This window comes from Arachis ipaensis, chromosome B01 (assembly GCF_000816755.2).
Source record: "Arachis ipaensis cultivar K30076 chromosome B01, Araip1.1, whole genome shotgun sequence".
NCBI lineage: Eukaryota > Viridiplantae > Streptophyta > Magnoliopsida > Fabales > Fabaceae > Arachis > Arachis ipaensis.
In genome coordinates this window covers 121,819,702-121,829,933 of record NC_029785.2, presented here as the reverse complement: position 1 = coordinate 121,829,933, position 10,232 = coordinate 121,819,702, and positions in this window count along the sequence as shown.

Here is a 10,232-nt window from a genome sequence, read left to right as displayed (position 1 = left end):
GTTGTGCACTTGTGCTGCTGTCCCATAGAGTGATATGAAACCGGACGGGACCGTAAAATTTTTTAAAATGAATAGGGTAAGGTGTAATAACTCAACAAATATTTTTTTAAGGAATTTTTTATTCTTTTGAAAATAAGAACTTATTTTTCTAGTTCATCAAACCATCAACATCATAGTTTGAATAGTTTAGGATATGAGATTTCTTCATGAAAAGAATAAAAAATTCTTTAAAAAATATTTTTGAGTTATTACTACTCTTATACGATGTACTCCTTATGTACTCCCATTAAAAAGAATTACAACAAGTAAGCTTACATCTAAAAATTTTGATGACATTTTTAAAAGCACATATATCTTCGTCAAAAGCACATTTCCTACTTCCTGTTTGTCAACCTTGTTCTTCTTGCTCAATTTCCATAGAAAATCCTCTTTTATTATATATTACTAAATTATATTTTTTTCTCAATCCTCTGAATCTCAACTTTCAAATTGAAAATATAAAAGATCACCTTCAAAATAATAAAAAACATACACCTACTCTTTCTTCTCTCCATCTATTTTTTTTATTGTGATATTCATTGAATAAAATACTCAGAAGACATGTTCAAAGAAAACTGAAAGTGATTGAGATGCAAGTGTGTTTTCATCAGCTACTGGTAGCTTAACTTTATTATTACAATGGTATTTATATTTCGCTTCCCAAATAATACTTTCATCTCCTGCCACCTTTTTAACTAGAGTTTTATCGTTAAAAATTTTATTTTCCTCCAAATATATATGCATGATTTTCTTGGATAAAAGAAAGAAGAAAGTTGTAAATATAAGAATGATACAGGTAAACTTATCAAAAGGAAGAGTGATTAACTGCTGACGGTTGTAAATAATAATATTACCTAGATTATTTTTTTATCAAATAGTAGATGTAAGCTTACTTGTTGTAATTTTTTTTATAGTGGGAGTATATAAAGAGTAAATAATATATAAGATGTAATAACTCTAACAAATATTTTTTAAGGAATTTTTCATTCTTTTGAAAATGAGAACTTATTTTTCTGGTTCATCAAACCATCAACATCACAGCTTGAATAGTTTAGGACATGAGATTTCTTCGTGAAAAGAATAAAAAATTTCTTAAAAAGTATTTGTGGAGTTATTACTACTTTTATACTATGTACTCTTTATGTACTCCCATTATAAAAAAAAGGAAGTGCTAGGTAAACAATGACTATCTTGAACAACATGAACAACCACCAATCAAATAAAAATACACTACATCCTAATTTAATGCTACTAATTAAATTTAATATTAATTTACTCTTTTATCCCTATTAATTCACATTGTTCACACTAGGAGTGCCAATGGATAGGGTAGGGTAGGGTTTGGAGCCAACCATAACCCTACCCGTGGGTTGAGATTTTTATATAAACTCAACCCTACCCTACCCGTGGGTTGAGAATATCTCAACCCTAACTCTACCCGCTCTTAACCCGCGGGTACCCGACCCTACCTGCGGGTACCCGACCCTGCGGGTTACAAAAAAAGATACAACATTATTATATAACTTGATGATAATTTAAATTAGAACTGACTTTTATGTAAAAAAATAAAATTAAATTATCAATTAATGATCTTTTTTTAATGACTAAGGATCTTTTGTATTTAGTGAAAAGTCTTTGGTTAAACATCCACTTAAAACATATTTTTATATAAGTATATAACATATACATATATAGGGTGCGGATTGGTCAGGTAGGGTTGAGGCACAACCCGCACCCTACCCGACTCGCACGAAAACTCTATCCGCACCCTACCCTACCCGCTGCGAATCGGGTTGGCAACCCTACCCGACCAGGTGAGGTCGGGTAGGGTACCCGCGGATAGGGTACATGTTGCCACCCCTAGTTCACACATTGTTCAAAAATGTTGTTGGTTACCTATACTTTTCCTAAAAAAATTACAACAAGTAAGCTTACATCTACTATTGATAAAAAAAATAATCTAAAAATTTTGATGGTATTTCTAAAAGCATATATATATTCTTCAAAAGCACCTTTCCTACTTCCTATTTGCTAATCTTGTTCTTCTTACTCAATTTCCATAGAAAATCATCTTTCGTTACTTATTACTAAATTATATTTTTTTCTCAGTCTTTGACTCTTATTCTTTATATCATTTAAGTATGACATTTTCGTAACAAAATTTTTAATACATTCTCTAAGTTGATTCCAACTTTCAAATTGAAAATATAAAAGATCACTTTTATAATAATAAAAAACATCACGTCCTTCTTCTTCTCTCCATCTATCTCTTTCTGTTGTGATATTCCTTGAATAAAATGCTCAAAAGGCATGTTCAAAGAAAACTGAAAATTGAAATGTAAGTGCGTTTTCATCCGCCACTAATAGCTTAACTTTATATTCCGCTATTACTTTTTTTAACTAGAATTTTATCGTTAAAATTTTCATTTTCCTCCAAATATATATCCATGATTTTCCTGGATAAAAGAAAAAATAAAGTTGTAAATATATGGATGACACAGGTAAACTTACCAGAAGGAAGAGCGACCAACGGCTGACGACAGCGATGAATAACAATTTTGCTGGACGACGAAGATGATTCTCCTCTCACCCGACGAAGACNTCAGTGACCTTTAGAGTGAGAAGGGGAAGCAGGAGAAGGGGAAGCGCAGCGGTGAAGGGGGAGGAGGGTGGCGGATGGCGGTGAGAGGAGAGTTGGAGAGAATTTGTGAAAGGTTTTAAGTTTTGCTGAATTTGAGAAGAGAGGAGCAACAACCTTTACGTTATGTTTGGTTGGAAAGAAAGAAATTGAGAGGAAGAAAATAAAAAGGAAAGAAAGAAAAGAAAAGAAATTGAGTGAATTTTTTTTTAAAATGTATTTGGATAGAAAAAAAATAAAAAGAAAAGAAATATTATAAAAAGATATTTTTATCCTTGTATTATAAAATATATTGAAAAAAGTGAAAGGATAATATTAGAAGTATAGAGAGAAAATAAGTTTTCTTTCTCTTTTCTTTCCAACATTGAAGAGAAAAAAAATTGGTGAATTCATAAATTTTTTTTATTCCTTTTCTTTTTTCTTTAATTTTTTTTAACAACCAAATAATAAAAAATAATTATTTTTTTTCTCATTTCCTTTTTTCTTTTTTCTTTCCTTTCATTTTTTCTTCAAACAAACATAAGGAGTTAGAGTTTCATGTTAAACAAAATTGGAACAGAAGCATTTATCTTTTTTTTCTGGTCATAAGAAGCTTTTTTTTTTTGTCAAGTACCAGGTCAGAATAACCCGACCCAAAATCTGTATCTCTCTTAAATTAAATTTTGTTTTAAGAAAATTGAATTTTTGATAGGCCCAACTGTAAGTTTAAACAATTAACAATCACAAAGCTTCCTGACAAAAAAAGGTCACAAAGCCCAATTTTACTGACCCAAAACAATCATTGATAGGAGCTAACAATACGCCTAACATGTCTTTAGTTTGTGTTTTTATTTTGAGATTACTGAATGAAAAATTAAATATGCTATTAAAATTACCATACTTCATATTAAAATTATGAAAAAAAACTTCGTGTTAAAAACTTTTTGTCAATTTAGGTCAGTAGTTTTTATCAAGTAATTACACCATAAATTTTGGCTATACTTGTTATTTATTATGTAAGATGGTTACTTTCACTTAGTACTAATATATAATATATAATATATAATAAATACTTTTTATATTTTTACATGATAATAATTGTATGGTCTTGGCTGACACAAACAATTAGAGATAAAGATATCAATGGTCTAGGATATTAAAGAACTTTAGTTATTGAGTATTTATATGTTTTATTTATTTATTATTTAAACAATTATTTCATATAATTAGATTAGGTGTTATTGATCAAAAGAGTAAATTATTATTTTTACTCATAAAAGTTGAACATGCTGACACATCTGTCTATAAAAGATAAAAATTACCTTTTGTACCCATAAAAAATTGATTTCGCAAGCAAAATTATCCAAACCCTAAATAATTACATGAAATCTCCAAACTATCCCTTTCTCTTCTCTCACGCACCCACCCTCACTCACTATCTACAACACCTAAACCACCACTGCCGTAGCATCATCTCTCTTTCTCTCTCTCTCTCTCTCTCTCTCTTACACTCACTCACTTTTCCTCTCTCACCTCTTGAACATCAACATAGTCTAGTCGCTATCTTCTTCAAAATCACAAAAAAGAACAAACTCGGATCAAATTGAAGAATAGAACATACATAGATTCAAAATAAAACCCTAATTTCTTAGAACCTTCAATTTCTCAGATTCAAGATCACTATTTTCGTTGCAAATAACACAGAACATTAATTCGATTTTGGCGACGCTGGGAGGAGATGACGAAAACGCATCGCTAGGAGGAGAAGAGAGCAGCGACGCCGAAGATACGACATTTGAAAAAGGATGGAACTCAATGTTGGAGAAGTTGTGGTTGCAGAAAATAGAGGACTCAAAATTGCTACTTCCTGAATCCAAAAACCTTCCGAAGAAGAAGAAGAAAAAGAGGAGGGGAGGAGAAGATGGAGCTCGTGACAGCAAAAGGAGGAACCACCATTAATACACAAAAGAGAGAGAAGAACGATAGAGATGAGAGAGACATCAATAGGGACGACAGAGATGAGAGAGATATCAATAGGAAAGAAGAGGAAGGAGAAAAGTGCGAAGAGGGAGGAGAGAAAGAGAGAGGGACGATTAAAGAAGATCGAATACAAGGAAGAGAGAGAGTGCGGAAAGGGGAGGGTGTTGTACCAATGGAGTTCATGGTTTAGATGAAGATGAAGAGGAAGAGACTCATCAAGGGTAGTTTGGGGATTTTATATAATTATTTAGGGTTTGGGTAGTTTTGCTTGCGAAATCAATTTTTTATGGGTACAAATGGTAATTTTTATCTTCTATGGGTAGATATGTCAGCATTTTTAACTTTTATGGGTAGAAATAGTAGTTTACTCTTAATCAAAATGATAATGTGTGTCTTATGTAATAAATTTATTAAAATTATTTTTTATTTGTTCATTGGATGTGAGTTCACTTGACAAGCATGGTGTGGTTGGTTATTTATTATTAAAAGGATATGGACTATTCCAGATACACTCAAGCAACACTTTGAAAATTAGACGGATATACTATCGAAAAAGATGAAGAGAAAGAGGTGGTTGATTAGTTTTTTTTGCTGTTATTAAGACAATTTGGTTAAAAAGAAATGATAGAATCTTCAACAATCAGTGTTCAAGTGTGGTGAAAATTATTAACAGATCCTTTACAAGATCTAATGAGTGGATAGGTGGCGAATCTTTTGGTTGTTGATAGTAATGTCAGAAATGACTATGGATTTTTTTCGATAATTTTAAGGTTGTCAATTGTTATTTTTTTTCTCTTTTGCTCCACCTTGTTGTGTTGAGCTCCTTTTATTTTAAAAAAAAAAACTATTTTATATAATTAGTATGTCTTACTAATTGTATTTTATTTAAAATAGTTAAATTATATTTTATATAGCATCCTTTAAAGTATGAACAACCTTGCCACATTTAGAAGTTGCACTATTTTTTATACCATTTTCTTCTTGTTGTTGTGTAAACATCATTTGAAAAATTATTTGTGATTGGGACATTCTATAAAAAATTAGGTAATATATTAATATGTGTATTTATACAAATCTTTCAAACGATCGGTGTATATAATCAATTGTTTTCTTTAACTAATCAATTGGATAGGATTGGCAATGGGTATGGTATGGTTTAGGCTCTATCCTAACCTTATTCGTGAGTTGAAAATTTTTTTAAAATTCTACCCTACCCTACTCGCAGATTAAGAATCTCTCGACCCTAACCCTATCCGTATTCTATGATTCTAAACCCTACCCGCAGAAAATCAAAATTTTTCAAATAAATATAAAATTCAATCATTCCAAAATTCATACATGTTAATAAAAAACTGAGTGAACCTAATTTAAGAAATGGCATTGGGATTTCTTAATTCACTTAGTGTAATATGTGATATGTCAATTTGAATTTTATTTTTAAATTTTTTTTTATTTTAGATTAACTTTATAAAAAGAATAAAAATATTAAATAGCTAGTTTAATGGTTATTATATCTCAATCCCTAATTCTCTCTCACTCTTTTTTTTCATACAGACAAAACTAACCCTCCTTGGACGAAAATTCTTCACTTTCTCGGACTTTGACAAAAACTCTTCACTTTAAAGTTTAAACCAACTAAAATTGGTCCAAATATAATTTCTTCTTGCCTGCATTAAGCTGCAAGCCTCCAACACTAATTCTTATCAATAGAATTTGTTGTTGAATCCTAGAAAAACTCAGAAACCACACTGAATAACACTAATCTGGAAGTGACAGGTTCTGACACATGTTTCCGGCGGTTTTCACTGTTCTTACGCCCTATAATCTCTCTGCTTTCATCCCAATCAACACAAGACTCTCAATCTTCTCAAAATCAAATTCCAAACTCTCTCTCCTTCCGAGGGTCAGTAGTAACGGTCTTGATTCCACCTCACAACGCTCTTCATCCCTTTCGCTTTCAATATGTTCAAATTCCCTCTCTCTCGTTTCTTTTCCTTGTTTATTGTGATATATATTTATTAGAACCTTATAGCTAAGTGTCACACTTTTGAAGGCCATGCTGTTTCATTCAAAGATGTTATGTTAGAACAATTTAGTTATTTTTTGAAGTTTAAATAAGAGATTGGGTTGTTATTTGAATATATTATTATGTTGATGCGGAGTAATGAAATCAGCCTTGTGCCGATATGCTTTGTTAGTTAGCGATACCAGGAAATATTATTCAAAATTTAGGGGTTTTGATTTTGATACATAAACTGTTTGTTCCTTGAAGTAGTAAAACTTTGGTAGTGTGTGTGCATAATATAAATTCAATATAGATAGCTATTTCATTTTATGTAATACTTACTTTTAATAGAAGAAGAAATCTGTTAAGAAACAAGAAGATTACAAGATAAGAGGAAAAAATTTCTTCTTTCCATCGGTTAGCTAGAAGGAAAATTTTATATGGATAATTGTATTATTATTTACTTATCTTCATATTTTTCTTTTATGTGGCCTTATTTTCCGTATGTTAGGCCTAGATCATGATCCTCTAGTTAGAGAGCAAGCTATAATTGCTCTCTGGAAATATTCACTTGGTGGAAAGAAGTGTATTGACACTAATGCAATTTTCTAGTTGTATTAATCTTACTGCAAACCTCCTTAGATCAGAGTTTAGTGTGACATGTGAGGCAGCTACATGTCTTTTTGCGATCAATATCTTCAGTCAATCTATATAGGAACTGTTACGGCCTGGCCTAAACTGCTAGCGGGCCGGTTCGACCCGAGCACCACCCGACTCGGACGGTCGGGAGCGAGACGCTCAGTCATCGACCCGGACACGCATCCCAGACAGCTACGCTACAGCTATGAGAAGGAAACATTAAGGAAGGTGGGCCTGTCCTTGATGGGCCCACCTCTGACATGGTATATATAGAGAAGGTCCTATCCTTCCCCCAAGGTACGTTACATGCCATTTACCCTTTTTCGCCTGCACACATCACTGACTAGAGCGTCGGAGTATCTTTGCAGGTGACACCCTCTTCTCCATACGAAGAGCTCGGAACGTCGGCTACACTCCCTTCAACCCAGCAACCCGGAACCAAGTGATTCCCCTCTCATTAATCAAAGTACTAACCCGAACCGTCCGGTACCCGACCTACCGAACAGGAACATTGTAGTAGATAGTGGAGCAGTAGAAGAGATAAATATATTTTTGAGGTAATCGCCCTTGGCCACTGAGGTTATGACCTCTTATTCTGTAAATTTCATTCATATTCACATATTTCACTGGTGTTTAAAATTGAGAATCTTTTGTATTCATTTTTGGCAGGTGAAGGAGCAGAGTATGGCTACACTCTGGAATTTATCTGTTGATGAGAAGCTCTGCATAAGAATGGCAAAGAGTGACATTCTACCATTATCTATTAAATACCTTGATGATGAGGATATGAAAGTAAAGGAAGTTGCAGAGGCATTTTGGCAAATTTAGCATCGAACCGCAATAATCATGACGTGATGGTTGAAGTAGGTGCTATACCAAAATTGGTGAGGATTCCTCTGTGTTTATTGGAACGTTGTTACTCTTCTAATAATATATACATATTACATGCCATCCTGGTTTTACATGCTGAAAAGTATGATTTTGATCCTCTTTTTCAAAAAATGTGCATCTCCTATTGCTGAAGAAGACATGACAGCAACTGCTTCACCACAAAAATAAAGATGTTTCTTTTTTATGAGAGTTTTGGAGCTAGAGATTTTTAAAGATAAGTGATTTTGATCTATGAGTATTCATAGAGTATGAGAAGCAAACAAAAGAGGAGAAAGGTTAAGAAGAGGCAAAGAAAGTCAGAACTTAGAACCCTATTGAGTGTGAGTGGTTAGTAAAGGGTAAATGATAGACATAACAGTCAATTTATCTATTTTTAATATTTTTTGTAACGTTTACTGTCAAGAGAGACCTAATTAAAAAAAATTGGTATAGGGACCTAATTAAAAGAAAAAAAAGTATAGAGACCTAATTGAAAATTTAACAAAATTATAGGGACCAACAAAATAATTAAACCTATATAATATATTAGGGACACGGGTAGGACCTGCAGGCAAACCCGCATTGCTCTCTATCCTACCCGAACGGGTTGGTCCAGATTATGTGGTATGTTTTGTCCGCCCTACAATTGGATCCCTCAACCGATCAATTAGATAGGTAATAAAATTGATTCACTTACACAAAATGGACTTTTTGCTCGTAAAACAATCGATTGTTTTAGAGAAAAATATTTCTTTACTAGTCAATCGATTTCTTGAATAAAAAATCGATTGTTTTACGAGTCTTCACTAATGAATCAATTTCTTAGATAAAAAAATCGATTGTTTTACGAGCAATTAAAAAAAAATCTGCACTAACCAATCAATTAACTGAATGTAAAAATCAATTGGTTTCTGAACCACGTAAAAGGCAAAGGACTTAGTTCACCAACCAATCGATTTCTTCAATGAAAAAATTGATTGGATTTATGCAGATTGTGATTTCTGTAACTGCGAGGATCGCATACCTGCCAATTCATAACGGCGATCGTCGCACAACAAATTGATAATCACAGTGAAAGAAGATTTATAACTGTAATTGAAAATAAATTGATGACAGATTAAGAAATTGGTAATCTTTAAGATTAAAAAAGATGAGACCAGAGTTTTCACATTAAAATAAAATTGAAAAAGAGATTAAAAATAAATATTCATATAACTTAATAATAAAATTTTAAAGATAAGATAGACATTGACAAATAATAAAATAATAATTTATAAATAAAAAATAAATTTTATAATTAAATAATATATAAAAAATTAATTAATAATTAAAATTAAATAAAATTATTCAATAATTATTAAAAAATTTTAAAAATATATTTTATTATTAGAACTATTTAATAATACAGATATTATTGGATTGTCTAATCTTTTATTGTGAAACCTCCACATGATTCACTCATATTTTTTGCTCATTTTAATTCATGAGAATTTCTCATAAATTACTTAGTTTCAGATGCAAAATATAATTAATATTCAGAAGCAACGATTTAGGGTATGGATATATGAAAACTTTTTATACTAATTCGTGGTATCTAATTGAAATTTACATTGAAAAATAAAGCTCATGTTAAACCTACAAATTACATATAAAAAGGGTTTTTATGTAATATTGTTTCTTATTTATTTTAAAGAGTAAATGCCCAAAATGGTTTCTAAATTTTAAATCGCTATTCAATTTAGTCTTTAATTTTTAAAAATGACTAACTAAATCCCTGAAATTCAAAAACGTGCATCTCCGTTAGTCTCTTGCAGAAGTGCCGTTTAAACGTTGCTGATGTGGAACGTGAACTGTCATGTGAGCATTCCAATAAACGACGTCGTTGAGGGAGAGGATATCCTAAGTGTGTGAAATGACGTCGTTCAACATCTTCTCCCCTTTGAATAAACAATTCTTGCTGGTCCCCCCTCCACTTCAACGTTTCCCACTAAAACCTCAGAAAAACTTTCTCTTCTTCTCTGTCTGTTCGTTCTCCCATACTTCACACTCACATTTTCTCGCCAAGGATCATCCTTAGAATAT